We start from the raw sequence: 18,465 nt of genomic DNA, 5'->3' as shown, positions 1-18,465 counted from the left end.
AGAAGTAAGAGGGATAAAATATTCCCCCTTTTCCCCTGCCTCGTAATTGATCTCTCTATTATGGAAGTTAAGGAGCATTCGGTGTAATCATTAATTTAATGTGTAACCCCTTATGAAGACCTAATGTGCAAGTTCCTGTTTATATCTGAGGCTGCTAGGGCTAGCAACATCATAAAAGAACTTAGTTCACCGAAGCTTGCAACATACCAGAGTCTGATATGAGCTTTCACGCACCGTACTTAAGCTCTTGAAACCAATGCGGTGCTATAATGTAAACAAATGTGAAGGTTTCATTATTGTGTCCTGGCAACCTTTTAGTTATCAGGTGATCTGATTTCTTAGTGGCAGGTTGCCAAGGAACGATGCTGAAACCCTCGGGCCCGTTTACCACAGTCACAGTATGTATACTACATTTTTCATTAGGCTCATATGGAGAACCTTTATTCTTGGTAAAGTGTAATGTATTTCCCGTAGAGTATTGCTTATCACCGTTTCTTACATCCAAATAAAATGATAACTCAAAACGAAAGATACTAAAGATCTTAAGGTTTCTCACTAGTTGATAGTACGAGTACTAGTGAAGACAAGAATGCATTACTCAGGTTTGCATGCATTGAGACAGTTAATGGTTACTGAAGCGAGTTTCTGAAGGGCATAAAATTGTTCGTTAAAGTAGTAATGGTCTTGTGAATATGAATGTGTAATCTAATGTTTAGCCAAATTTGCCAGTTTTCTTATTTTTCATTTCTGGTAAAGTATTCCTATTCATGCACTGATATATCACTATTTATAGTGCTTTATATATTTATACATGAATTGTCCATTTTCTTAGGGGAACGAGAAAGTGATAAAGCTTCTTTCGACTACAATATGGATTATAGAGCTTTCAGGAATAAGCCTGAATTAATTTTATGTATTAACATTCTCAAACCGGTTTTACTAATAGTATTCATTCAGCTAACTTTTAACGCCTGCACAAAACTTGTAATTTGTAAAGTATCAAAAACATGCTAGTATTCGGGTGAAATTCGCAAAATATTGAATTTCTCTTGCACAGTCGCATTCTTAGGTTTAGCATTGCTGCAGCCGATATGTACCGTTCTTACAATGTCTATGCACGCCCAACAGAGATTTAGGAAAGGAAGTACATCGGTAGGGAGACCATTTGTCTCATTCACGTCAGGGTCCAAAGGGTACAATGTCGTTTCACCCAACGTTTTATGCCACTTCTTCCCACTTGTTTTTGATATACTCGTAGTGTAATTTTTTTTAGCTATGGTTCCATGAGACGGGATACCTGATCCCTTTAACCATGACGATCCCAAATGAGTATGAAAAAAATACACGGGAAAGAATTATTAGTCTGCAAGTATACAGGTTGATCGAGGGAGAAATTCAATACTCCGACTTCCTCGTCCTCAAAATATTAGGAAAAATAAAGAGTCGGGGATGTGTTAGTCGAAATGAGATTAATTACTATTTTTCATTGTCCTTAATAACGCCTGCCTATCTGCATCTATTATTTCGAATATTAACTTTTAAATGAAGAGGCCGATGGAGTGGAAAGTTTTATAATAGCAAGAGAGAAACATGGATAATGAAGAAAAAGTAAAATTCAGACTGAAAGGAACAAAATGGAGGAATTTCTCTCCTTAAAGACAGTACCGCAGTGCTGTTCCATCTCTTAAACTAAATCTAATAAAAGTAAGGCAAGAGTGGATGCTTCCCGACAGAACTCGGTATTCAGGAGTTTTTTTTTTTTTTTAAAGGGGTGGTGGGAGGGGCGTGGTTAGGGAGGAGGTGATGTCCATTCCGCGCTCCATTAGTCCCTGGGGCTTCCTCACTAGAAGGGACCGATGGGAAATCCTCTTCTTACGACTTTCCTTTTAATGGTTGAAGAGGGAAGGAAATCCCACAGCCATTCGACAGTTGGAATGCATCTTCCGGGTTAGTTTTAGTCCCATTTCCCATGTGGATAAAAAGTCAAAGCTATCGTATTTTTCATGTCAAGTTTTTCAGAAATGCCAAGAAAACATTACACGATGTCAATTGGCCGGGTTGGCTTACATTAAACTGGCTTGTGCCAGCACGGGCCCTTGTTGTAAGTACGGTTAGGGATTTACTGCTGATAAGATGTTGACCTCTGGACTCTGTCCAAATAAGAGACTAATCCCACGTAATTGAGTACTTATGTTGATTGTATCGCGAGTTCCATTTTGGATAAGAATCATTTTGCTCTAGTGTTTGGTCATTAACGCTAATCCTATGTTTTTTTATACCATGGTCTTTGTACGTCCTTGAGGTTTCAAAGCTTTTCTTTTTAAAAGGAGAAATGAGTTTTCGTACATTTTGTTCGTACTTAAGTTTTGAAAGCTGGATATTTGTTGGTTACTATGAATTAACTTCACAGTATAGCTTCCAATTATATAGGAAGCATTGCAGAGTAATATTTGTTGACATTGCATTGTGACTAACTTTTGAGATATGAAGCCTCTTACGTTAAGAGTTTTATTACTCCCAGAGTGAATTGGAAATACACTAACAGAAGAATATCTTTTTCTCTCTCGCCGTCACTGGATTAATTGACGGGATTTTGCGTACCTTGTATGCTGTGCACGCTCACAGCATTCCTATTTTCCACTGAATTTTATTGGCGACAACGTATAATTTTCCGTTTAAATTGTCTGGATCATGTCTAATTTCACTCTACATTTTCCCAAGTCTCTCAACTTCATGCCTGCATTTTGCTCGGTCTCAGGAATTTCAGATGTATTTTCCTGGGTACAGTATTTTTCCATCATTTTTCGTCAGCCACAGCATTTATCCCGGACACAACAGTTTTCCATGCTTGTTTTTGGCTACTTAGCATCTGTTCGTGGTTTTTCTCTACCAAACCATTTTTCCGTGCTTTTTCTATGGCTGCATGGAGTTTTCCCCATTATTTTCCTCCGGATTTGTCTTTGCATTTCCCTTGCCTCTTAGCCACTTAGAATGTCTTTTTCTCATATTTAGATTTTTTTATAACAAAGACTCCAGAGAGAAGTGGTTATTTGGATCATCCCTTCAATCTCTATAATTTTTGCACCTTTATTTGTATACTTCTTAGAGCTTATGATCTGACGCCATCACTTTTGGTGTTCAGTACTTGAAATATGTAATCATTTAGTTTACTTATCTTTAAATTTAGCTCTATGGTTTTTCTTGGTTTGAGATTAATTACTTTAACCTATGGTTTTTCCTGGACTAAATTATTTAAGAATTAACCCGTTCCATCTTCTGTTTTACATTTTGAGTTGAAATGTCTGTAAATGTCATGCATATATATATATATATATATATATATATATATATATATATATATATATATATATATATCTATCTATATGTGTGTGTAAATATGTATATATGGCATATATGATATATATGTGTGTGTATTTGTGTTTATGTATATATATATATATATATATATATATATATATATATATATATATATATATATATATATGTGTGTGTGTGTGTGTGTGTGTGTGTGTGTGTGTGTGTATGTGTGGGTATCGAGCGGTTCCGCTGACACAAAAATAGAATCGCTTTTCCAGTGTTTGAACCGTACTGTATCAAGAATTTAATTACCCGGATGCGGATTTATACTAATAACCAGCCAAGTTCCGTTCTGTAATTTTGATGCACGATTACGGACTTCATCTCGTGAGGGAGAACACACGCACGCATTACTTTTTATAAGCCTTTTCTCCTTTGCAGAGACTGACTCACTGCTCAAGTATAAACACCCTGTGCTAAAAATCATTCACTATGAAAGCCAAATTATACACCTGCAAAGGCGGATTATCTGTCTGCCTATCTATCTATCAATCCATGTATCTATCTATGTATACATATATATTTTTATGTATATGTACATATGTTAGCAAGTATATATATTCGTATGTATATATAATGTGTACGTGTGTATATATATTATATATATATATATATCATATATATATATAATAATATATATATATATATATATATATTATATATATATATAATAGACTTCGCCTTGGGTTATGCAAAACTGCAATTTTAGTGAAAGTATGATGTCTGAAAATCAATATCCTTTTCATAAAAATTACAGACATTCTCCTGTGACCCGATATGTCCCAAGTCATTAATTAAAACTGTTTTCTTAATTGCTTTCCTCGGATAATTAATTCTTGGAAAGCTTTACTCATTCCTGATGCTGAATATTTTTGATAACATATAAATGGCAGTCAAAAGAACGACAGAGAGAGAGAGAGAGAGAGAGAGAGAGACGAGAGATGCGAGAGGAGAAGGCGGAGAGAGCGAGAGAGAGAGAGAGAGAGAGAGAGAGAGAGAGAGAGAGAGAGAGAGAGAGAGAGCAATGGAAATTTGAAATTAATTCGAATAAAGTGAACGTTAAGGAAAATACTAACTGCCAAACAGACAACTTACGAGAAAGGAAGGCAAATACTCCTCTTCACGATGTCATATTTTTCCTTTCATTGTTGTGGTGATAATTGTAAAAGCTGATTATTGTTATCCTTCAATCATTTTGGGAAGCACAATGGATAGTTCTTTCGTGTTTTCCAGTTAAATCGATACTCAGTGTTACAATGTGGCAATCTATTGGCATCATTTATCTGATTCTGATGAAAGGCTTTCAGGTTTCCTGAGTTTTTCTGTTCGTTTTCGTGGATTTTCCACCATCCAATTATGTCAAGGAATCAGAGGAGCTATTAATCAATGTATTGTTGTTGAGTGAAGGGCCGCTTCATCTGCCATCAAATCTTATAGCGCAATCAGTTTACCAAAATTGATAAGTTATGACAGCGACACGCATTGAACAAAAACGAACCAGAAAATTGCAGGAGAGTAACGTCGTATGTTTGATATTTTTGTTTGGTCGATTTGGTTTCGTAAAAATATTTACAACCAATATGATGTCGTAAAGTATGAGTAGAACACAAATGACGTGACATAGTCTACAAAACAGCATCGCGTTTTGTGATACATTATATTTTCACAAAATCAATCATTAATCAAGGATGACGTCGCAAGTCAAAAGATTTATGCATGCAAAGAAAAAAATCAATCTGTAATAGAACAACATAACCTAACGCGTCTATTTCACCATTAACAAGACTTTTTGATCAAAGATATATGCTACGGTAATGAAAACATTGTAGCAATGATTTGATAATTATGTATATATGTTTATATGTATATATATATATATATATATATATATATATATATATATATATAGATATAGATAATTAAATACACGTGCATAATAAGAAGGCAATGTTAATGTCATACTATTTCTTTTCATTACATAAAATGAAAAAGGATCAAGTTTATTACAACGAAACGTTTCGCACTTGAAACATCTGTGCATCATCAGTCTGCAAAAGAGCAATAAGACAAATAAATAACAAATAAAACCACAAAACACAAACAGAACTCACGTGTATTAAAATAGTCTTAAAATTAACCAAAAACGAAAAGAAAAAAGTACAAAGTAAGAACAGTAAAAAGAGAGAGAACACAAAACACTAACCGTCCATGAGGAGAAAAGATGGAATGACCTGTCGTCAAATGCAGGTGACGACATTAAAAATGCCAGGTATAGAGTGTTTTAGGTGTTCTCTCTTTTTACTGATTTTATTTTGTACTTTTGTTTTTTGGTTAATTTTAAGACTATTTTAATACATGTGACTTCTGTTTGTGTTTTGTGGTTTTATATGTTATTTATTTGTCTTATTGCTCTTTGTAGACTGATGATGCACAGATGTTTCATGTGCGAAACGTTTCGTTGTAATAAACTTCATCCTTTTACAACTTGTATCATGGACACCCTCTGAAGATTCGTATATATATATGTGTAATATATATATATAATATATATAGTATATATATATATATATATATATATTTATTATATAATTACATTTAATTTATATGTATATATACAGACATATATATATATATATATATATATATATATATATATATATATTTTTTTTATACATATACATTATATATATATATATATATATATATATATATATATATATATATATATATATATATACTACTACCTGGTTGTCCCAGCTAGATTGGTCCGTGTAACCCAGAGCATAGTTTATGAAAAGAAAATAGATAAATCAAGCCACAATTGAATACAGTACCACGACCTGAATTGTGAGAAATACAAATCTGACAAACAACATCCTTGAAAAGGAATATCAAAATGAAGCATCATAAACATATATGGAAAGAAAAATTCTTGGTGTTGGCTGAGAAATTCCAATTCACTGGAGAGCCTTTTGGTAAACTATGTTCTTTGTTTTTCCCTCCGGTGACAAAATGAACAGTCGTTCCGGAGAGCCCACTCTTGAGCACGCCACATGAAGTTGCCCGTGAGAAAAGCAAGGTTGCTCCAAGTTGATGCCAGCCACTCTGAGAGACTGTCCCTGGGCTTTATTGATGGTCATGGCAAAAGCCAACCTGACTGGGAACTGAAGGCGCTTGAAACTGAAATGGAAAAGAAAGAAAAAGAGAAAGCTCCTTTCTCTGACTCTCTGTCTCTCTCCAACCATCACTGTCTCTTTCACTCTTTCTTCTCACTAATACCAACTCTCTGTCTCTCTTGTCTCCAAACAACTGCTCTTTTCTGTCTGTCTGCCTCTCTCCCTCTCTCACTTTTTCCATCTTTCTCCTAACTAACACCCCCTCAACTCTCTCTCTCTCTTTTCCTCTTCCTCTCGTTCCTATCTCTTACACTCTCTTTCTCTCTCCAACAATCACTGTCTTTTACCCTCTTTCTTCTCAGTAATACCATCTCTCTCTCTCTTATCTCTCCTTTCTTTCTTCTCCTCTTCTCCTCTCTCTCTCTCTCTCTCTCTCTCTCTCTCTCTCTCTCTCTCTCTGTCTTTTTTCCTCTTTCTTCTCCCTAACACTCCGTCTACTCTCTCTCACTTTCTCTCCCTCTCAGTTTCTCTCTCTGCCAACCCCCTTCTAAAGCCACCATCTTTGATGTCGTTGATGTTTACCCTATAGTATTCTTTTCCAAATGATAAGTCATATGTATACAGAAATTTGTAAAATAACTAAGTCTACGGGATAGCCAGCCCCGCTTCACGGGCAAAACCAGTTCTGTTTCAGGGAATCCCTTCTCAACCTTCGGAGAGGGGAAGTAGAAATTTTGGGAGCCCAGGCTCCCGGGAGTTTCCGTGCTCCGAACGTAGGTCTCGACCTTCCCGGGGTGGAAACCCATCTCCGTTCCGAATCTCAGTCCCGTCAGACCGACGGCCCGGGCGCCCATACCAATCATACATACATACATACATACATACATTGCCAAATATATAATATATATATATATATATATAGTATATATATATATAATAGGAAATGTTAATATATATTAAATATTTATCTTTTTTGTATACATATATGTATGTATATATATATATATATATGTATGTGTGTGTGTATTTATATGTAACAATTGTGTGTACAGATGAAGTGGAATTATGACTGACAAATAATGATACCTGGTGGCCCTAAGTTAAAACACCTCAGATAACCAGCGACTCGCCTCCTGGATAAAGATAATTTACAAAAATACACTTAAATGACAACAATCCATTTTCACCCATATTCTCAACTCTGTACCGAATCAACGTCATAATTTTACATTTCACATATTTTCAGTCTATTTCCCATATTTTATGCAAGCAACAATTCATCTTGTTATTTTTACAACTTACATACCGATCTTTCATGAAGTGAGATAATTTAGATTTATGGTGTCTTCTGGCAGCAATGATACCTCCTCAAAACCTGCCAGTTAAAAGTCATAAAGAGGTGGTGGGGACCTAGTCTTATTCCCAATAAACCGATACAAGGCCAATTTGTGATCGAGTGGTTCGTATGGATTTGGTTAAAAAGTATTATCTGAACATTACTACTCTGCAAGTGACAATAACTGTGGGAAATAAACAACTATATTTATTAGAAGGTCGTGCATCCGTTGACTTAGGAAATTACTCTTATCAGGTAAAGGAACCTGTTTGTTTGCATGAGATCCCTGGACATCACATTTTTGCAGGTTATGGGAAAGTTAAGTGCTAGATTTTTCACTTTTGTGTGGGGTGGGAAAATTACTTGAAGTTGGAGGCATGCAGTTTCCAACAGCATATCATGAACCTTCTATCTGTGTGTGTGTATACATATAGAAATATGTATACATACACATATATATTTATAATAATATATATATATATATATATATCTATATATATATATATATCATATATATATATAATATATATAGATATATATATATATATATATATATATATTATATATATATATATATATATCTATATATATATATATATATATATATGATTATGCATATTAGAGAAGACAATGAAAACTAAGTTTTTTCTTTTGCGCAATACGTTGGAAGTACATGCTCTATCTACATCTTAAGATTCGTATTCAGATCCATAACGTTTTGTTTAAACTAGAATAATTGTTACTTTGACACATTATTTATCGTCCCTGTTTACATGTATGGACACATAATTAAAGTTTATTATTGTAAATTTATTTTTGAGTAAACTTCATGTTCTCTCTCACCAGGATTATTTTCTTATTGATAAAGAGCGGCAATATTATGCATTTTTGTATTATAATAGAAAGATAGGTAAAACGAAAATTTATTAAGAGTTTTTGTCGAAAGAAACGGGAGCACTGCAGAACAAGAGAATTCCAAATCTTTGCTATAAAAGAAAACAATAAAAACAAAAACATAGTAATTCTTGACTTGCTAATCTCTGCAAAGTGAATGTGGATATCCTGAAACGTGTTACGGGAGATAAAATATCCTCCACAACGATGAAATGGTTTGGCTAATACCCTACTTGCATGACGTGGTAAAGAAAAAAGCAATTAGCTCGAAGTGCTGCTGGGAAAGTCTTATTTTGTCCACTTCCGATCGTATTTGTTTTGGATAAGCTCCTTGGCTGTAATGATGGAGTTGAACATTGTTGATAAATGATTATAGCTTGTGATTACTTTGGTCATAGTCAGAGATTAATTAAAATTAATTAAAATTTATTCTGTTTAGTGGAATTAAAACAAAAGCTATCAATCTTTAAGTAATCAAAAGCCGGCTCTTGTAGTTTAACGAAATCGATAATTTCCCAAAAGCCTTGGCGCTACTGAAGCTTTTGTTATACAGTATCTGGGAAATGGCGTCATGTTTAATTTACTCTCTCTCTCTCTCTCTCTCTCTCTCTCTCCCAATATATCTATATAATATATATATATATATATATATATATATATGTGTGTGTGTGTGTGTGTGTGTGTGTGTGTGTGTGCAAGTGTGTATGTATGTGAAGTTGTGCGTGTATTTCCACACCGTGAAGGTGGAAGGAAAAAGGTTAATTTGAATTGTGGAAAAATTTAAGTGGTTTGTTCGAACAGTAATCTGGAGATAAATGTACCGGATAATGGGAGGATCCGAGAAGAAGCGAGACACTGAACAACTGACACAATAAAGGAATTAATGTGAATAAAAAAATATTAAAGAGGAGTCGAACATATGAAAGACAAAGTTGGAATGTGTCGAGAATGTTGAGCAGACGCACCTTCGTACAAATTAAGAGTAGAAATTAAATGTTGATAACAGAAATTACTTTTGTGGCTGTATATGTGAAATACAAGGAATTAAAAGGCCGAGATATATTGGGATACCTCGAACTGGAATTTGTTTAGTGCGGTATAGTGGAGAGAAAGGGGGATGATGGCAAATTGGTTAGATTTTATTATTTAGCAATACTGGAAGGCAAATGGAATTGAACGTTTATAAAGGACACTTCAGAATGAAAAGGAAGGGTAACGAAAACTCAGAGCAAGATAATGGCGATAAAGGTAAATGGCGCAGTGAATTTGTTTTCATGTGGTGTTGGTGAGACATATGAATAGGTAGAATAAAGCAGTCGACATTACGTAAATCATGAATGATATATAGTATCTACAGCTATATTTTCTAGACGCATCTCCTATAAGCGAAAATATTTCATTTAAAAATGTATATACATACACACACTCACATTATTTATATATATATTCTAAATATATATATATAGATCATATATATAATATATATAAATGAAAACATAACACATCGGTTCTTATTTCTTTGCTTATGAATGTCTGTGTATATATATTTATATATATGTGTGTATTGACTCAAGTCTAACTCACTTTACCATAAAAATATCTTAAACACAAGAGAATTATAACTGATTAGTACATCTACTGAATTCTTGTCGTGGCAGGTGAACGTATATAATTTCACGTAAGTATATAAGCTATATCAAGGTATAGAAAATTTAATGCAAAGTGGTTTTGTGAATCAATATATGGTAATATAAAAAGGCGCTTGTATAAATAACAAACTTCATACACACACACACACACACACACACACATATATATATATATATATATATATATATATATATATATATATAATATATATATATATATATATATATTTTTTTTATATACATGCGTTTAGTGTGTGTAGTGGCTTGTATCTGTGTACTTAACATAAATGTAAAGGCAAAAAGTAATTAATAGTACTGAAGTAGACAAAATATTTTTCTTAACTGTTAATAGCATTATTGGGGATCCGGGGCAGTTAAGATAATAGTTTGTATGTTATTTGTTGTGGGATGACTAGTTTGCCGTGGTATCACTTTCGTTATCATGGATGTCTATAAATGCATGCACAGTATAATCTTACCTTTTCTCCACAGATTCAGCAAAGATGCGTAGCTCAAAGTTCTCCCACTAAGTAATTGCGCTCTTCAACTTAGTTTTCTGTCTGTTTAGAAGGCAAGCTTATGAAGAAACGAATATGTCGAAACTCGAAAAAATTAAATTTGAAATGGAACGATGTCTTTCTCAATGAATCACTGAGCAAGTCGAACGAAAAAAATTATATTTTCTCACTGGTTTGAAAACTGAACTTGTTTGGTTGGCAAGTTGGTAAACCCTGCTCTCTCAAAGTTTATGGAATGGCGAGTGTCTTGCCCGCGTCCGCTTACCTACTTTGGTTCCCGCCTACATTCGAACGTATGGCCTGGAAGCCCGCTTCCAGTTGAGCTCGTCAGGGAGGCGTGGTCTACGTGTGACGTCATTGTTCCAGCCCACGCCCACTTTGCTAAAGGCGCTCGATTTGGATTACGCACGTTCATTGGAACGTCTTATGCGATGAAATTTATATTTATTTTATCTATTTGAACTAGTTACTAATGCTGACGTACGTTCCTGAAGAATGGGCTGACGAAATTTAGGAGTCTTTTCACACACTCCTTGCTTAGGTGAACTCTGGAGTATTGCTCATGCTTTTGTATGAGTTTCCCTAAATAATATTAATATTGAAGTGTGCAAATATTAATTTGGGAAGCTTCGGAAATACCGTTGATTTCCATAAAGAGTAAATTTTCACAGGAAAGAATGTACATGCACATAAGAAATGAGAGAAGAAAAAAAGATAAATGAACTAGTAAAAAGCATGAAAATAGGTAAGTATAAGCAGAAATAAGATAGAAAATCCATGGCAGTATTGCATGGCTCTTTGAAGTAGTACCACAGCCTCCCTTAAACTTGGAAGAAATAGAAAAATAAATGCTAACCACCATTTTGTATATGTGAACGTATATCTAGTTATGAACCTTCCCCCTTCAGCACCACCCATCCAACTTCTCTCTCCCCCCCCCCCCCCCCCCCCCCCCCCCACCCCCCCCCCCCCCCCCCCCACAAGGAAAAAAAAAAAATTAGTTTAAAGTAGACTTTCTTGGCGGCATTATGGAGTGTGTGGGAGTTCCCTGCCATTCTGTAATTGGAGACGCAAAGGCTCTCCTCAAGCACTGGAAGTACGATGCTTTTGTGACTTCATTTCCAGCCTTGTATGTTACTATTGTGATTTAATATTATTATGGCATTGTACCTTATATGGATGGATTGGTGAGAATGACTGGAGGAAGAATGTCTGCAGCTCAGTTGCTGCAGAGAGCCGGAAATAGAGAGGAATGGCGAGCCATGACTGCCGACGTCCTTGGGGATATGGCACCTGGATGATGATGATGATGATGTACCTTATGTGCTCATTTCTCCCTCTGTTTCCTACAAGCTCAAATACATTTTCCCATTTGTATTTTGAATCGTCTTATTTTATGTGAATGCTTTTTCCGAATTCTAAATATTTATTAATATAATCAGGTTTAATGTATGTGTTCTGAATCTTTGTGCTTGTATGTTTGTGTGTGTGCAAATAACTCTTATGAGGCAAAAATCTAAACATAAATGTGCAACGTAAAAATTCATGGAAAGTCTGTGAGAAATTTCAGAATGACATGGGTGTAGGGATAGTTGATGGAATTTGAAGCGTGGATGGGAAGCAGAAAGGCAGTTATGACTTTTTTTAAAGCTGTCGTAAATAACCTAGCTTTTTATCTACGAGGAAGACGCGATTAGAAGATTTAAGGAGATAGCATTTGATATTTGTTAATGTGTGTGTGTGTGTGTGTGGATCGAAGGTGATCGACATTTCTGTATAAGGTTTCATTATTCTTCAGCTCTATGCCAGTTTCATCTCCTTTTACGCTCTTCATTCTGTAAGACAGTCATCTGTAAAACTTACAAATACGATTCTTACCGCGAGTCCTTAATATCTTCCTACCGACGTACCCATATCTTTATTGTTCAGAATTTACCACTGTTATTTGCACTATTGAGTTAATGGCCATTGCAGATACTTTCATTAAGCTATATAAAACGTCTTTATTTCCCATTGTAGATGGCCTGTGATGAAAAAGGGTGTTCCTCTTCATGTTCATTAACCAGATTTATTTTTCTGGTGGAATAATAATGGTTAAGAGAACCAGGCATTGTAACCTGATAATCTCTAGGATAAACATTGCGTAGATGATAGTATTTGCATTTAATTTTTATTGAGTACAGCACCATGATGTTAGTATTTATTCATGAATACTGGCCCTGTTATAATTATATAATGGCAATCGGCATGAAATTTCATTGTTATGGCAATGGAACGGTGTATCCCAGGAAGCAATTTATGTTCCAAGGTTAAATGTAAGGCCATGTCATTAAACGTAATTATGTTTACTTGTGCTGTGGCTATTATTCGAGGAGATAGCTGATTTGGAAGGAAGTCATGGAGAACTTAATGCTATATGAATATTTAGCAGATGGCTCCTTTGCTTTTTCACACCCACGCTGATACAATATCATGCTCTATCAAGGGGAGCAAAGCTGTCTAATGTAAACTTTATTGTGCGTGTACGCACTTGCATTTGTGTTTGGGCATGTGAGGGATTCTAGTGTTGGGTAACAGCAGTGTGTCATTAATCATTCCGTATTAGATTGCCTTTCCCCCGCGGCTCAGATCCTGAGAAGTAAATAAAATCTTCATCTCCATTTTCATCCTGAACCATAAGATTTCAGTCTGACAGGTCTTTTAGGAATCAAATGACATTTCACGAAACATCGTAAGTAAACAAATAACTGCTCAAGACGAGCCAGAATAAGAGTTCCTGGGATGTATAACTTACGTATGTAGATGAAAATCCGAACAGGCCCTGAATTGTCAACAGACCAAGCCTTTTCCCAAAAGGAAAACTTGAACTGTAAGATTTGAACGATAAAAAATGTTTTCTTTTCGAAGAGAGAAAACTGCTGTCAGTGAGACGCTGAAGAAAACGAGATATACGGCAATATTATCTTTTGACTTCCTTCCTCTTTTCGGGATATCTCCAAAGGAATTCACCAAAGCGGCTGGCTACTACATTCACACTTTTAACCGGTAAATCTTGAACAAACCAAAGTAAACTAAACCTCAGGAACATTAGCCCATGAATAACAAACATAGATGTCTCATGAATAAGACATCGAATTTCCATTCACACACACACACACACACACATACAAAAAAAACACAAAACGCACCATTCACCTTCTGTCTTTCATCTTCATGATATTAATCTTTCCAATAAAGAATCTCTTCCACTTACACAGAACTCCTAGTTGTATAGTCTTTTCACCAACCTTCGTTCGTTGCACATTATTAAACCGTCTCAGAACAACCTGATCCCACCTTTCTGTTTCGCCTAACATTTTACCATTCCTACACCAACGATTACACACGCACACACACACACACACACACACACACACACATATATATATATATATATATATATATATATATATATATTAGAATTACACACACACACACACACACACACACACACACACACATATATATATATATATATATATATATATATATATATATATATATGTGTGTGTGTGTGTGTGTGTGTGTGTGTGTGTGTGTGTGTAATTCTAATAGTTACAATGCCCTCTTAACTTCTCGCATTCTTCGTGTTTTTATTTTAGATACACTTTTAACTACAAAGCCTTAAGATCCACGTGCAAGACATATGAAGAAATTATGATGTCAGGTAGCGGGAAACTAACCGGAGTTACCTAAATCACGACTAAGTCACGTTGACCTCGTCGTGATTATGGCAACTCAGATTCGTTTCCCGCTACCGGAAATCATAATTTCTTCATATTTCTTGCTTTTGGCGCTTTAGGCTTTGCAGTGACAAGCATATTAAAAACAAACGCGAAGAATTAAAAAAGTTAATAGGGCATTGTGGCTATTACAATTACATATGCGTCTGGTAAACATGACCAGTAGATTCTACTTTTTATATATATATATATATATATATATATATATATATATATATATATATATATATATATATATATATATATATATATATATATAGACCTGTAAAGTTTAAAGAATTTTAAAGAACATCTATCGAAACCTTCAATGAACTAGTTCGTTTGGTGAACTCCAAGACTTTTAAGGACACAAATTACAGAAAAGCTAACAACGTTGATGACTGACTTTCTATAATATTCAGGTAAATAATAAACAGTTTATTAGCTCATCATACGCAATGTAAGTTAGATGTTTGCCACAATATATTCATGTTTTCTATTAAATGAGAACTGTTTATAAAGGGGAGTAAAATGGACTGCGTTAAAAACAATAAGAGAGTCCTTACAAGAAGTTTGTTAATAATCAAAATTACGTGAACATGATGCAACCAAGTGCAACACGACCAGAAAACTTTGCCATGCGTTTGGGAACTATTTGCTGATTCATAGGAAACTAAGTTCATGCAATTAGCTTCGTCGGCGTGCATGCTGTTGCAGTACCATAATAAATTCATTCTTTAAAATTTCCCACAACCTCTCTCTCTCTCTCTCTCTCTCTCTCTCTCTCTCTCTCTCTCTCTCTCTCTCTCTCTCTCTCGCTCGTTTCCTACGAATCCGCAATCAGTTCCCTAACACATGGCAAAGTTTTCTGGTCGTGTTGCACTTGGTTGCATCATGTTCACGTAATTTTGATTATTAACAAACTTCTTGTAAGGGCTCTTTTATTGTTTTTAACGCAGTCCATTTTATTCCCCTTTATAAACAGTTCTTATTTGATGGAAAACATGAATATATTGTGGCAAACATCTAACTTGCATTACGTATGAAGAGCTAATAAACTGTTTTATTTACCTGAGTGTTACAGAAAGTCAGTCATAACCGTTGATAGCTTTTCTGTAATTTGTGTCCTTAAAAGTCTTGGAGTTCACCAAACGAACTAGTTCATGGAATGTATCGATAGATATTCTTTAAAATTCTTGAAATTTTACAGGTCTACACCCAACAGCAGTAGTCTCGCTGAGCATTTTGGGTGTAATAAAAGTGGTTCCATGATTTTTTTTTTTTTTTTTTTTTTCTTTTTTGCTTATGCACCGAAGCAAAACTACGTCGTCTTCATTCGACGACGTTGTTGAGTTGTTGAAAATAAGACAAATAAAATAAATTAAAATGAAATAAAATGCTCTGTAATGAGAAGCTCCATCAACCGAGTGAATGAGATCAGTTGTGCACGACCGATGTGCTAGCTACCTTTCGCTTGGAGAAACGTTTTCTTTAGCCTATTAGTTCAGCACCCTTTTTCTATATCTTGCAGGTAAAACTGCATTATATGAGAAAGTAATATCTCATGCAGAGGACTGTCTCTCATTAAGTGGAGATTTCCCTCTTCCCACTCTTCCTTCTTCCACCATAAATATATTAATGCTATGAATAAATGCAGATATGTATGTGAGGTAGGATTTTCCTATGCCATTAAATTTGATCCGCAAAACTATCATACAGAGAGTGAGTCTGTGTTGAACTCATTTTTATTCTGTAAATTTCCACTTTCATAGTAGATATAACAAATGGTATAAAGGCATTTCTAATGCGCCAGAGAACATTAAAAAATACACATGAAATTATCACGGGTATAACATGGCAAAACTTTGAGCTGTATATTACTTTGGAAGCTGTGGCGAAAAAATGGATTTATAGGGGACTGTATTATATGTCTAACGTTGTTACTTGGTCAAAAACCGCTAAAAGCCTTACGTAACAACTCCACAAAACTCCCTTTGCGGTTTCTAAATTACGGGGAGATATCTCTCAACCCAATTCATTATTAACGAGGATAACGCACCAATATCATTAATGAATAGTACCACAATTAAGTACTTTCACTTACTGAGCAGTCCTTGTAGACTTGAACTCAGATCAAAAATCGCTATACGAGATACGACGAGAGGTAGACACCTCTCTCTCTCTCCCTCTAAATATTGCGAGTACTCACGGGTTGATTTTCAGACCTTAGAGGACCGCTGTGTTATCTCGTTTCTAAAAGTTATTTGCATAACCTTAAAGTATGAACACAATAAAGGTTTATCAGATCAATTTATGTTCACCATCCACAAAACTGAAACAGGAAAAATGGGATAAAATCGAGGGATATTGAAACGCATTTGATAAATGTAAAGTTAAAATTAATTTAATAACTAAAAGTTAAAAATATCAAAGAGTAATTATCAAGTTCGTTGTCAAAAATAAATTCCAAATATAATAGTGTGCAACTTCAACATATTTATTAAATGTAGTGAATTAATTGGTGGTGTGTGTCAATACAATTTTGGGCGATATCACGCCCATACAGTGTACTACGCACATACGCATACACACCCCTAGAGGGGCATGCAAAGGAGCGACCAGAGGGGCGAACTACTACTCTTCCCTTCCCCTCAAGATCGGCGAGAGGCACAAACAAGACCCAATGACACCTTCCACTCTTACCATACATGATATGCGCAATACACTCACCAAAAACAATTTCATATATATAAAGACAAATGAATTATCATAACTAAAACAGTAATTATACTTCGTTACTAAAACGTCTACTGACGTTTATGTCAAAAGACTTCGTCTTTGTGTAAAACCATCTTTTCGGTGCCAAGCGCACCACAGATACTACGTACTAGAACATAGCAAAATCAGATAAAATAATGTTAAGAGTGTCATTCTCGAATAGATGTGGTTCTTTCACCCTTATTATGTCATGCAATATAGACGTACATGTCTTTACAAAACATATGGGCATGCGAATACATTTGGTTTTCACATGAATACAAATACAGTAACATAGTTCCTGTCTGTCGATTACCTGACAGACGGCAATACGCAGTGAAAATCAATCAATAATTTCTTATGAGACAGACACTAATAACTATAATAAAAGACAAATAGCATGGAAACAAGTGAATACACAAAAACATTAGAAAATAAAATCGTTGTGAGAGGAATTCCTCACACAATTTGGTAGATGCTCAGATGAACACATCGTTGTCTAAGGTTTTTGACGAGCAAGCTGAGTTACCTTTAAAGAAAAACGGTTTTAGTGTTAACCTTTTTCTACCATCTGGTGTAGGCTGTATGTGTACGTGGATAAAATAAGACTTTTTTTTTTTTTCTTGATATATCCATAAAGATACAATGAAATCCTAAAGAACTACGAGGGCTCTTATCTTCCTCTTTAGAGGGAATGCAACCAAATCGAAATTTCTGCTTGGACAGAATATTTGTAGCAGGTTCCCGCTAGATCAAGCAGGAACCTGACATAAATATAATAATCTGGCCATATATGACAACATCTGCATCACTGCACATCCCCATACCATCCACAACTTTTTAGTTCGCGAGTTGACCACAGCCGTCGGTTCCGTTCGGTCGGGATTTCAGTGCTCAGCCATGAACAGTAGGAGTCGTGCTGCTCACTTGTTTGATCACCTATAAAATAGCTTATTTAATCCGTTGCCAACAGCGAGTTTTGCAAACAGTTTTCGTGGCGTCAAATTTTAGATCTGGATAATCGTTGTTATTTGCTGATCACGAACATTGTTTTGA

At 35.0% G+C, this 18,465-nt stretch overlaps 2 protein-coding genes across 6 annotated transcripts in view; one reads left to right on the top strand and one right to left on the bottom strand.

Moving 5' to 3' along the window:
- The window catches only part of LOC135222891 (thyrostimulin alpha-2 subunit-like), a 91,035-nt gene extending 79,870 nt beyond the window's left edge, over positions 1-11,165 (bottom strand). The window contains exon 1 of the mRNA XM_064261267.1: positions 10,853-11,165. The gene's annotated coding sequence lies outside the window, so the exon portion shown is untranslated. The remainder of the gene's footprint in view (positions 1-10,852) is intronic.
- The window catches only part of LOC135222890 (alpha-(1,3)-fucosyltransferase C-like), a 323,079-nt gene that overhangs the window by 277,976 nt on the left and 26,638 nt on the right, over positions 1-18,465 (top strand). The window lies entirely within an intron of this gene.

The sequence above is a fragment of the Macrobrachium nipponense genome, chromosome 8 (genome assembly GCF_015104395.2).
Source record: "Macrobrachium nipponense isolate FS-2020 chromosome 8, ASM1510439v2, whole genome shotgun sequence".
Lineage (NCBI taxonomy): Eukaryota > Metazoa > Arthropoda > Malacostraca > Decapoda > Palaemonidae > Macrobrachium > Macrobrachium nipponense.
Note: the sequence above shows the minus strand (reverse complement) of the source record. Positions and strands in the feature narration are given on the sequence as shown.